Source organism: Apodemus sylvaticus, chromosome 17 (genome assembly GCF_947179515.1).
Source record: "Apodemus sylvaticus chromosome 17, mApoSyl1.1, whole genome shotgun sequence".
NCBI classification, from domain to species: domain Eukaryota; kingdom Metazoa; phylum Chordata; class Mammalia; order Rodentia; family Muridae; genus Apodemus; species Apodemus sylvaticus.
Genome location: NC_067488.1, coordinates 6,675,569 through 6,688,238, shown reverse-complemented (window position 1 = coordinate 6,688,238; position 12,670 = coordinate 6,675,569). Strand labels below are relative to the sequence as shown.

General features: G+C 44.9%; 1 protein-coding gene and 1 long non-coding RNA gene across 2 annotated transcripts in view; one reads left to right on the top strand and one right to left on the bottom strand.

The window, feature by feature from the left end:
- The window catches only part of Baalc (BAALC binder of MAP3K1 and KLF4), a 76,023-nt gene that overhangs the window by 26,972 nt on the left and 36,381 nt on the right, over positions 1-12,670 (bottom strand). The window lies entirely within an intron of this gene.
- Positions 1,771-8,044, top strand: LOC127667956 (uncharacterized). Its single transcript, XR_007973964.1, has 3 exons — positions 1,771-2,818; positions 3,668-3,781; positions 6,011-8,044. It is a non-coding gene; the product is annotated as an uncharacterized LOC127667956 (long non-coding RNA).

Genomic DNA, 12,670 nt, shown 5'->3' with positions numbered 1-12,670 from the left:
TATGAGATTGAGGCCAGTCTGGTCTACATAGAAAGTCCTAGACCAATCAGGACTATATAGGGAGACCTTGTCTAAAACAAGCAAACAAAAACAAATACAAACAAACAAACAAAACCCCTCATCTGAGTGCAATATTTAAGAAGAAAGGAGAGGAAAATGATAATAATTGGTTTTCCAGTGCAAGGGACATTGCCAAGCAGGAAGTCACTAGCTACTTGTATGAGCTGAATCCACCTTAATGCACAAACTCCATTTTGAAACAGAAGCTTTGCTGCTGTGTCATAAACATGTCAGTTTTAACTGTTAATTTGACACAACCTAGTCACTTGGAAGAGAGAACCTCTGTTGCAGGATTTCCCCTGTCCAATCACATTAGTGCAGAGAAGGCCTGTGATTGGTCAGGGAAAATGGAGGAGGAGCTAAGAGTTGCAGGACAGAAAGCATCTCAGGGGGAAAAAGAGGAAGGAGAACTGAGGCAGACCTGAACCATCGTGGCTGGAACCAGGCACAATGATAATATAAGGTTAGAAATATTGGGATAAAGCTTTTATCATTATCAATTGGCTCCGAAATTATTGTATTGACATCTTGTAAACTGTGATTTTATTGATACATAAAGCTGATTGGTTAACTATAAGCTTTAAGAGTTTTAATTCTACTGGGTAATTGGGTGTTGAGATAGCTGATGGTGGGATGAGTCGGCTTTTGCATGGTAGCAAGAGGAACTCAGGAGGGGTGCAGGGAGGACCAGACAGAGTGGGCGGGCTGAGAGACCGAGAGACCACTGAGTTGAGAACACCCAGGTGGGAGCTCTGTAGCCCGGTGAGCCAGAGGGTTGTCAGGTTGAGAGGAGCAGGAGCTCAGAGATTGGCAGGATCATTTTTTAATATTTCCCACAACAAACCTCAGTTGAAAACTGCCTCTATTAGATTGGCTTCTGCGCATGTCTGTAGGCCATTTTCTCTACAGCCGATTGATGTGGGAAGGGTCAGCCCACTGTGGGCAGTAACAGACCTAGAAAGATGGGTCAGGGCTGTATAAGGAAAATTATGGAATGTTTGCCTGGAAGCGAGCCAGGAAACAGCATTCCTCCGTGATTTCTGCTTCAGTTCCTGCCGGTAAGGGCCTGTCCTGGTTTCTGTAGTTGATAGGCTGTAATCTGTGAGCTGAAACAAACCTTTTCCTCTAAAAGTTGCTTTATGTCATGATGTTTGTCACAGCAACAGAAGGCAAAGTAGAACACCGGGATGAGAAGGCTGAGGATGCCAACCTGGCCCAGGGATTCCTATCGTGCAGTATCCATAACAAAAGGACTGCGCATGGTTCCTAAGGGTCTCCATCCACAGCAACTGGGTCAGAGTGACCTACAAGAGATCAGGAAAGGAGGCAGTCTATGGTGGCCCCAGGAGCCAAGGTCACGCTAGACCTTGTATGCAGTCCTGGGCCTGGTTCATTCAGGTCCTAAACTCCATAGCCTGGAGTTTCTCTTCCCCAAATGAGCAAGGAACCATTGTTGAGAAAAAGATGTGCACCCTAAGAGTTTTACTTTCATTTGCTACTTATTTTAAGTTATGTGTTTTGTGGCACATGCACCACAGCTTGTTGTGTGGCGGGTAAAGAACAATGTGGGCAAGCCAGTTCTCTTCTTGTACTGCATGGGTCCCGGGGATCGAACTCGGGTCCTCAAGCTTGGAGAAAGGCAGCCTTACCTGATAACCATCTTGTTGGCTGCACCCTAGTAACCTTCTTCTTCTCTCAGACCCCACATCTGTCTTCACTGTAGGCTTAAATGTGATCCCAGTTCTCTGCACCTGTTCCTTCAGCACAGCTAGTAACTGCAGAAGTCATATTCACCCCCAGGTTTTGCTGGATCATGGAGACATAAAGCACCATCATCACCCCTAAGTACATCCGGCGGGAGAGTTGGAGATAGAAATCAGAAAAGACATTATAAATCAACTCATGCTTGTGCTTAAGGTCTCAGAGTAAAGAGAACAATATTCAACACTCAAGTGAGAGAATGCACTATGGCCTTGACTTCCTTTAAATACAGCGTCATGCTTCATATTGTTCCCATATAAATACTAAATTAACAATCAAGAAAACAAAATTAAGATCATATTGAAACTAGAGAAGACATCAAAGGCACAAAGGATGCTGGATTTAGAAGGAGACTGGAGGAAGGAAATTTTGATGGTTGGAATAGCAGAGACAGTGAGGACTTTGGCTCAAACGGCGTAAGGAGTGGGGCAGAGCAAACTGTATTTAAGAGAAATTTGTGCAAAAAGGCAGGGGGAGAATCTAGCTGCATCGTTGGCAGCCCGCAGAACCAGCTGCACTCTGCCTGTCCTCTGCGGTTTCTAGACTCAGTATATCCAGTCTGAACTAGCGATGGTTTTCCTTGACTGCTCTTTCTGGGGAGCACACCACCAGCTCTGATCTCAAGGCATGGAAGTTTCCTCTCTCCTTCATTCTCTGTAATCAAATGTGCCGCTCTGCCACGTGGACTTCCTCGGATGACCTCTGGTTTTCTGCTGACGCTCCTGCCTGAAGGGTCCACTCCACCCCAGCTTGTCTCTAAAAGACTGCAGCAGCCATTGGCCCGCCTCGGTTTCCTCCACTGCTTGTTCACACATCCTACCCCTGAAGGAAGAATGAATCTTCCCAAAGAACAGGCTTTTTCTTCATGTCGTGTTGCCCTGTTGCATAAGACCTCTGCTTAAAAAAAATAGTGTTTGGAGGATATGTTGAAAAAATTCCATTTGGAATAGGGGAGAAATTATTTCAACCTCCATTTTTTGGTGTTTCGGAGATGATGGTAAGATATTATTTTAGAGAATCGTCATTAAAAATGAGATTTCATAATCAGTTTTTAGAAAAACATGAATAAGTTAATGTTAATGCCATCTTAACACATAGCAAATCTGAGAGTGTTCATAACCTTCAGATACTTGAGTTTAAGGAAAGGGGTTTCTCTTTCTCTCTCTTTCTCTCTCTCTCTCTCTCTCTCTCCCCCCTCCTCTCTCTTTCTTTTTTGGTTTTTTGAGACAGGGTTTCTCTGTGTAGCCCTGGATGTCCTGGAACTCACTCTGTAGACCAGGATGGCCTCAAACTCAGAAATCTGCCTGCCTCTGCCTCCCAAGTGCTGAGATTACAGGCATGCGCCACCACCAACAGGCTTGGGAATTTTCTCCTGATTATGAGTCTATAAAAACAAACAAACAAGTGACTTATATGCAACCAGAGAATCTTTTAGAGATCCGTACAAGGAGCTGGGTGTGATAGTGCATCCCTGGAATCCTAGTACTTAGAAGTGGAGGATGTAGGACCAGGCATTGAAGTTCATTCATTCAACATAGCAAGTTCAAGGTTAGCCTGGACTATGTAAGAATCTTGTCTCAAACAAACAAAACTGTATATATTTCTTGCCAACTCTCCTTTCTATAACATACCCTGTATCCCAACACACAGTCTCTCTCAGTCTAAAAGGACGCTCATCGTTAGCTTCCCTTCCTGACCCACCCCAAAGTCTATGAAACCTAGAAGCATGGACTTGTCAACACTCTAACACCGCCTCAGTAACTCCACCCACTTTCAGACCACGTGGGCTGAATTAGAGCATGTGACCAAGAACAGAGCCAATCACCTCTCTGCATTCTCGTTGCAGATATAATTTGTTCTGGGGCCATCAGTGGTCCTTGGTCGGTTCCCCCAGGACTTCAGTAGGAGCTACCAGAAAAGAGGCTATGTGTTCCCATTGGATATGAATCTGGAAAATACAGTGAGTCGCTGCAGTAAGAGTCAGGGCATGGTGAGGGGGAAAAACTTCTGTTGGGTGTGGTTGATGCTGCAGAAGGAGCTTGAGAAATGGAGAGGGTCACATAGGTTTGTGTTGTCATAGAAGCCTTGAATCCAGCCTGTTTCTAAGCCAACCTGACCACCACCACCCGCAAGCCATCCTGTCCTTTGAGTTAAGAAAGTCACCATTTTAAAAAAAATATTATTATTATTATTTTACTTATTCACTTTACATCCCTCTCGCTGCCCGCTCCCAGTCACCCACCACTTGGACATCACCTCAGAAGAGTTTCTTGCTTATACAAAAGCTGGAATCTGCCCTGCAGTCTCACATGCCGGGACAGACTTGTGGATGCCTGCAGCGTGTTTGCATCACAGGCTAAGCCGCTGCCCTAAATAACTCACCCAAAAAAGAAAAAGGAGCTCACAGCGAGCCTCACCGGGAAGCCCGGTGCGGGGGGAGCAGGGGGGTGCCGGGGGGCAATTTAATAGGGAGTCAATGGTTGTCCTCCCATCTGCCTCCTGTGCTCAACCCGACCCTGTGGAGTGGAGGAGAATGTCAATAAAAACAAGAGGCCTGCTTTAGATTGCTACAAAAACCAAAGGAAGAGAGGCCTCCTGCCCCATTTCATGGCTTAGCCTGAGCACACACACACACACACACACACACACACACACACACACACGTGTGCATCTGCAGGTCTTCACTGTTGGTATTTGGGGACAGGGCGGTGTGTGGGGGCTATTTAGCATAACCGAGCCTTTGCCTACCATTTGCAATAGCATCACACACTCCCCAGTTCTGACAACCCGAAATGTCTCCTGACAGTAGCAGCATATGCCCTCTGCAAGCAAAACCGTGTAGCCCAGAGCTGCTGTGTCTCAGGGTTGTGGCTCTGACATTAAGTGGGAGGGGACTTCTTTTCCACTGAAAGTGTCAATCAAACCTGGAGTAAAAGTAAATATATTCAAAAGAGTCACCAGTGTCTGGATTGTGAGGGAAGAGTGGGGTGAATCGTGAATGAAGGAGAAAGGGTTCTGTTTAAAGGTAAAACCCCTGAGTAACAGCGGTGCAGTTCATGAAACACCCAGAGGTCTTCACAAAAGGACCGGAGTTCTGAAAAGGCAGCAGAGGTGGGGGACGGTGAGATGTGCATTCTTTCTTTTCCTTTCTTTTTCATGTGTTTGTGTGTGTGATGTGCATATCTGCATATGTATGCCTGTGTGTGTCTGTGTGTGTGTGTGCACACACATAGCTCCCTAAAGCCAGAGGTTGATGTTAGGAACTGTCCTCAGTTGCTTTCACTGGGGCAGGGTCTCTGAATCGAACCCAGAGCTAGCTAAGATAGCTAGTCTCACCAGCCCGGTCGCTCTGGGCTGCAGTCCCTGCCTCTCAAGGCTAGAATTATAGGCAGATCACCACACCCTGACAGTCTTCACTCTGCCTCTGGTAACACGGGTCTGAACTCTGACCTTCATGCTTGGACAGCAAATACAGAGCCAGCTCCCCAGCCCAAAACTAGCTCATCGTCTTTCAAATAACCTCTGCACCCGGAGACCAGCGGCACCCAAGGATTTAGAATTAAATCTGGAAAATTCCATAAACTTGAAACGGAAGCAAACAGCCTGGCTCAGGATTGCCTGCTGCCGTTCTAGCAACCTCAAGCACGTTTACTTACAGTCTCAGAGAGTAAATTCCAGAAATGACTGTTTCAACCCAGTGTGTCCCTGCAGGGACTGTGTAGTGTGTGAGTAGAGAGACTCACACTGACAGAGAGCAAGGAGGTGGTATTTGGGTAAATTGGATCAAGAATCTCTGAGGAGACTGCAAGATTATCTCTTGAAGAGGCCTTGAGGCAGAGAGGAAACAATCCCTGTGGGCAGCAGAGGAGAGCTTGCTGACAGGAAACAAGGACCTGGGGAATTTTTTAAGTTTTAAAATTACAGTTATTTATTTGTGTGTGTGTCCACGCCACTCGCGCACATGCGTGTGTGCATGTGCGTGTGTGCGCGTGTGTGTGCGCGCGTGTGTGTGTGTGTGTGTGTGCATGTGTGCGTGTGTGCGTGTGTGTGTGTGCGCGTGTGCGTGTGCGTGTGCGTGTGCGTGTGTGTGTGTGTGTGTGTGTGTGTGTGTGTTGTACATACACGCCATGACACTCATGTGGAGGTCAGAGGACAGCTGCAGAAGTCAGTTCTCTACTTCATCTTTTAGGTCCTGAGGATTCAACTCTGGTCGTCAGCCTTGGAGCAAGCACCTTTGTAACTGAGCCATCTTGACAACTCAACCTTGGGAACTTACTGAAGAAACCAGATTCATTTATTTGCACATTCTGATTGACCTATTACGTTAAGGCTAAAGTAGAGTGTAAAGAGAACGCCTTTGGCATCAAAATGAAGCTCAATTCCTTGACCACAGCTGGGTCATTAGTCCTCAATCTTAGGTAAGTTAATGTCTTTGAGTCTTCATTTCCCCGTCTGATAAATCGGAGACCCCCAGTCCTCGCTCACAGACGGGCAGTGAGAACAGCTTAGAGACAAGGCTGACACGGGCCAGCGCATGCCAGGTGCTTCATTTCAGGCCTTCCGTGAAGGGAGCCAGCACCTCCCGGCCGCCCGCTCACTGGACAAGAGCTCCCGAGAGGGTCCACATTATGAGCCAAGCAGAGGCCTCCAATCCAGAAGGTAGCTTCTTGAGGTCTTGTCCCTTTGTTCCCTCACACAGTAACAAACATTTTGAACCCTCCAGGCTGTAGCAGAGCGGGGAAGGGTTGAGAGCACGCAGGCTGAGCCCGTGGGCAGCGGAGTGGACTCTCCGGGATGAAACTCTGTAACTGACTGCAGATACCGACTGTGGTTCTGTCAACATCAGAGCTCTTTCCCGTGGCCCCACACATTCTGACCACAGCTCCGGTGGTGTGGCATGAGAGGCAGAGTGATGGCCTCCCAACCATGGGAACTGACATCGCCCTGGAATGCTCACGAAAATCCTTACAACTAGAAGGAAGGTTGATGCAATAGCTAGCTCGAAACCTGGAGGCTGAGCCATCTGGAGGTTGGGTCCACTTAAATAGACTCACATTATTTAGAGGGCAGATAAAGACCTTCATTAAGCAGTCAGAAAAATCAAACATTAAATAAGGCATTATGCTGATGGTTGTTGCAGAAGCATCTAGAACTTGAGATGAGTCTTGCTCCCTGCCTGTCTTGGCATGCGTGGTTACAATGGGCCTAGGTACAGTAGTGAATGAGAGAAGAACCTTTGTGCTGACCTCAAATCAATGTAAGGTTGAGGACAAGAAACCAGGGGAGTGAGTTAGGCCTCGGCAAAGCTAATGGAGAAAGAAGTCCTATACAGTGGCGGTTCGCACTGGTTGTGTTGGTTAATGCACTGGGATCACAGGTTTCTGACTCAGATCCGGGAAGATAAGAAGCTTGTGGTCAGTTATTACAGCAGCAACGAGGATTTGCTACAGCTTACAGCATGGAAGTCTTTCCAGCCTGCCTTTAAGGACTGCGCAATAATTCACTCAGTGCTTCCGGTACTCATCACCTTTGATTCCCCAGGAATACAACCATGACTTCCATGCCTCAAACCAATTTCACTCTTTCTGTGCTTTGGTTAATGGGGAGACATGGAATAAAGGTTGTGGGATGGATAGTTTTTCCAGCCTTTGTGTTGAAAAAGAACTGACCATTGTTTGCAGTTCCACGGTGGCTACACTTGAAGCCTCCCTGTTCACACTGCAGGCCTCCCTGTTCACACTGCAGGCCTCCCTGTTCACACTGCAGGCCTCCCTGGCCAGAAAGGCTCACCCAAAGTCTGATGCATCTGATTGTCCATCTGACTGTCCTGTGCCCCTTCCCAGGGTTTCAAATAATTTTCTTCTTCCTTGGGCTCTGCTTGTCTTTATTCTCCAAAGTTCTTCATTAGAAATATTGATTAGCCTCAGTGTCTATTGCCATGACAAAACACCATGACCAAGGCAACTTATAGAAAAGAACACTGAATTTGGGTCTCATGGTTGCAGAGTTAGAGTCCATGAGCATCATGATGCCAGGCGTGTGGGAGCATCATTGACAGACATGGGGCTGGAGCTGTGACTGAGTGCTTACTTCTGGATCCACAAACAGGAAAGCAGAGCGCTTCTAAACGTTCCGTCAACTCCCCCAATAGATAATAGTATTTTTTTTCTTTTTATTACTATCTTCCATATCCATGCTCATTGAGCTCTTTCCCAGCTTTCTGTGTTAGCACACTGATTTTTTAAAAAATGTTTGCCAACTTAAAGTTCTTGATTTGGAGACCCTGGCTGTTTCTTCTTCTTCTTGAGAGTCTACTGTCTAACCCATTTACTCCTCTGGACTTGGCAGTATTAGTCCACAGGGTTCGAATGGAATCCGAGGAAGGCTATGAAAATGTGTTAAAACATGAGTCCTCGCAGATCAGAGTGTTTGAAGGGATGAGTTGTTGAGATGCAAGGATCAGAGCATGGATGCAAGGACACACGGATGCATGGACACACGGATGGATGAACACACGGATGCATGGACACACAGATGGATGCACAGATGCACCACTCAGCTCAGACTTAGCATTGCAAGGAATTCACGGTCCTTTGATCCTCAAAGCCCCAGTGACACACCTAGGTAAGACTATACTCCTAATCCCTTCCCAACAGTTCCACCAATTACGGACCAGGAATTCAAATATATGAGCCTATGTAAGCTAGTCTCATTCGAGCCACCACACTTAGGTAAGATAACACTTCCTAAGATCTGTGGTGTAGGATCAGGCCCAGTCTGATCCTTTCTTACAGATCTGAATGCATTTCCAAATGGCAGGTTGCAGAGATAGCACATGGGAAAAATGAGACCATACAGCACTGTGGGAGTGCGGGGGTGGGCCACCTCCTTCCTTAGCAGGGTGGCAGGGCTTCCAGAAAGCCTGCCTCTCCACGCCTGCCTCTCCTTCCTCCACTGTATTTAGTTCCCCATAGCACTGGATTCTAACACAACCGTGTGCTTATCCACTGTCCTATACTTGGAAGTCAGCATGGAAAAGGACTTTTATTTTGTCACTCTTCCACAGCACCCAGAACAGTCCTTGTTATGTAATAGTTCTTCCATAAACACTTGCAAAGTTAAATTAGAAATAGTGTCCTCTGTGTGACTATGTGTATAAAATATATTTTCTTTAATTTTACTGGATGGTGAACTTAGTGATCTCAGGGTAGGGATTTTGAGCAAAGCCACACTTGGCTTTAATGCAGCTCAAACTTTGTCACCTAGGGTGCCACTCACCTTCAATGTCTTCACCAGTGGCTCTGGTACTATCCGTATCCCCCTTGACAATAATGACTTTAGAAAGATTCTCAGAGCCTTAGAAGCCTCTGGAGGTCTACATGGAGGAGTGCTGTGCTTCCTGATCTGCTGATCTGGTAAAGAATGAGAATCAAGCTCTCCTTACCTGCATGTAGCTGTGTGAGACCATGATGCTGACTGAGGGTGGGTGGGTAGAAATCAGCTGAACCAGGACTCACCAGCCTGGGCACTGTCATGGCGTGAAGCTAAATTTCCCTGTTGTTTAGTTCTATTTTGATTTGAGCTTTTATTATCCTCAGCGGATTGCATCCTGAAAGCTATCTTATCATCTAGTTCCACTGAGAAAAGTCACATTAGAGATATCTCCCCATGGAGGTTGACCCATTCTTTCCGCTCCCGCAGTAGGTAATGGGATTACTACCGTCTATACCTAAGGATTGTCCACAGTGTGTGAAGAGATGAACTGCTGAGGCATTCTCGGCAAGGATCCAAGCACAGACGCACATCTGCACTGTTCAACTCATAGCACGGCAGGACTTCACACAGCCTCTCACACACAACAGCCACCATGCTCTCCCACAAAGAGTTCACGGTCATGGAGCACTGCCTGGGCTCACCTAGTCCAGGTCCTGTCCTTCGTGAGTCTGGAGAAGTGAAGCTATGTCTTCAGGGCTCTTTCAAGGTCCCAATGAATCACCCTTGTATTTTGACATTCCCATTAAGCATTTCCGAGTGCATTTATCCCGGGGTTTCTTTCACTCCCAGTCCAAACTCGCATCTCACGAGGTGAGCAGAGGAAGTGAGCTATCTGGCATCCTCGTGGCAGGGTCCCAGTCTTGGCTAGGAGTCCGTGTCGTGCACACCCGGGACTCAGCATGGAACTTGCTTTATAGTCAGACCCTCAGTTGCACGTCTGAGAAGTCCTGACACGCCGTGAGTGTCATCAGCAAACACCAGCAGACTCTTACCTCCAGAGCACACTGGCGTAGTTTGCTATTGCTTTGATTTATGTGGTTATGGTACTTTCCTCTCTCTCTCTCTCTCTCTCTCTCTCTCTCTCTCTCTCTCTCTCTCTGGCTTATATTTTTCTCTTTTTTAATTTTAATTCTAATTTTTATTATATTCAACACAATATATATTTTATACCAATCATAAAAATTATGGACATGTTATTAAATGAACATAAAAAGATAAAGTCTTTTTCTTTGTTTGTTTTGTTTTTAGTAGAGCTTAAAATCTTGGATCTTACTGTGGTAGAAACCCAAAATAAGAACAAGTTTTAGACATTGGAGTTCATTGTAATAAGGCAGTACTTCAATGTCCCTCACGTCACCAAAGGATTTTACCTCCATAGTAGCTAAGCTAAGAATTGACAGTTCTGCTGCGCCAAGGAATGAATTGTAGGCACAATTATTTGGATACAGATTTACTGCTATGGTCAAAGCTATTTGACTTGAGAGATTGTCATCATTCTCAGCCCACAGGGAACAGGTTACATTCATATGAGAAATTGTGTGTGTGTTAAGATGGTCTATCCATGAAGTCATTCATCAACTGTTTCAATGAACAATGGTTCTGCTTGGAGGGTGGCACAGACATTAGGTGAGGGTAAGATTCTGGTTCATTGACTGTGGTGATTTTGAAAAGCATTCATCTCAGAAATAAAGAGTAATTTTAAGGTCATCTTCTTCAAAATTGATACAATAATTATAAATATCAAGCAAAACATTCAGTCTCCCTCTTTGTTGTTCTCTTACAAGCCACCTCCAAAATTATTGTCAACCTTTCTTTTGGCTGTATAAATAATTTTGAAATATGTAAACTGTTCTGAAAACCATAGTATAGTGTAAAAACATCAAATAGACAATCCTACTAATAGAGAGGCTGAGATAGGAGAAGAATGATTTCAAGACCATTATGTGGTACACAGGAAGACACTGTCACATACAAACAAGAGGAAAGTGTATATGGATTGTACAATATTGGACATATTTCTCCACTTACCAAATTAGAGACCCCACTGGGTGATTTCTAATTCCTCATATTTTTTAATTTTAATTGATTAGGATATATTGGTAATATTAAATTTTATATTAAGAGATATTAAGGAAAAGTGATTGTTTTTGTTGTTAGAAGTAGAATTATGTTTGTGTGGGTTTGCTGAAAGATTACTTTCTTGCTTTTTACAGGGTATAATTTCCCTCCTGTGTTAGTATTTTCCATCTATTAACCTTTGTAGGGCTGGATTTGTGGAAAGATACTGTGTAAATTTGGTTTTGTCATGGAATATCTTGTTTTCTCTGTCTATGGTAATTGAGAGTTTTTCCGGGTATAGTAGCCTGGGATGGCATTTAGGGTCTCTCAAGGTCTGTATGACATCTGCCCAGGATCTTCTAGCTTTCATGGTCTCTGGTGAGAAGTCTGGAGTCTGGTGTAATTCTAGGTATGCCTTTACCTGTTACTTGACCTTTTTCCCTTGTTGCTTTTAATATTCTTTAATATTTTTAATATTCTTTCTTTGTTTAGTGCATTAGGTATTTTGATTATTATATGACAGAAGGAATTTTTTCTGGTCCAATCTATTTGGAGTTCTGTAGGCTTCTTGTATGTTAATGGGCATCTCTTTCTTTAGGTTAAGAAAGTTTTTTCTATAACTTTGTTGAAGCTACTTACTGGCCCTTTATGTTGGAAATCTTCACTCTCTTCTATACCTACAATCCTTAGATTTGGTCTTCTCATTGTGTACTTTGGGTTAGGAGCTTTTTGCTTTTTGTGTTTCTTTGACTGTTGTGTCAATGTTTACTATGGTCTGTTCTGTACCTGATATTCTCTCTTCTATCTCTTGTATTCTGTTGGTGATGCTTGCATCTATGACTCCTGATCTCTTTCCTAGGTTTTCTAGCTCCAGGGTTGACTCACTTTGTGATTTCTTTATTGTTTCTATTTCCATGTTTAGATCCTGAATGGTTTTGTTCATTTCCTTCATCTGTTTGATTGTATTTTCCTTTAATTCTTTAAGGGATTTTTGTGTTTCCTCTTTAAGGGTGTCTACCTGTTTACCTGTGTTCTCCTGTATTCCTTAAAGGAGTTATTTATGCCCTTAAAGTCCTCTGTCATCATCATGAGAAGTGATTTTTTGATCCAAGTCTTGCTTTTCCGGTGTGATGGCCTATCCAGGACTTGTTATGGTGGAAGAATTGGGTTCTGATGATGCCAAGTAACCTCAGATTCTGTTGCTTATGTTCTTAGGCTTGCCTCCTGCCATCTGGTTCTCTCTAGTGCTACCTGTCCTCAATATATCTGGCTGGAGCCTGTCCTTCCTGTTACCCTGGTTGTGTCAGAACTCCTCCGAGTCAAACTCTCTCTGTAATCCTAGGATTCTGGGATCCTGTGATCCTGAGATCCTGGGTGTGTCCCAGCTGCCTCTGGGACTCTGAGATCCTGGTGTAACCAAGCTCCTGGGATCCCAGGATCCCAGAATCCTGGGTGTGTAAAAGTGCCTGGGAGTGGAGCTTCCTCTGGGTGTTTTGGGACTGGCTGCAGAGTTTGC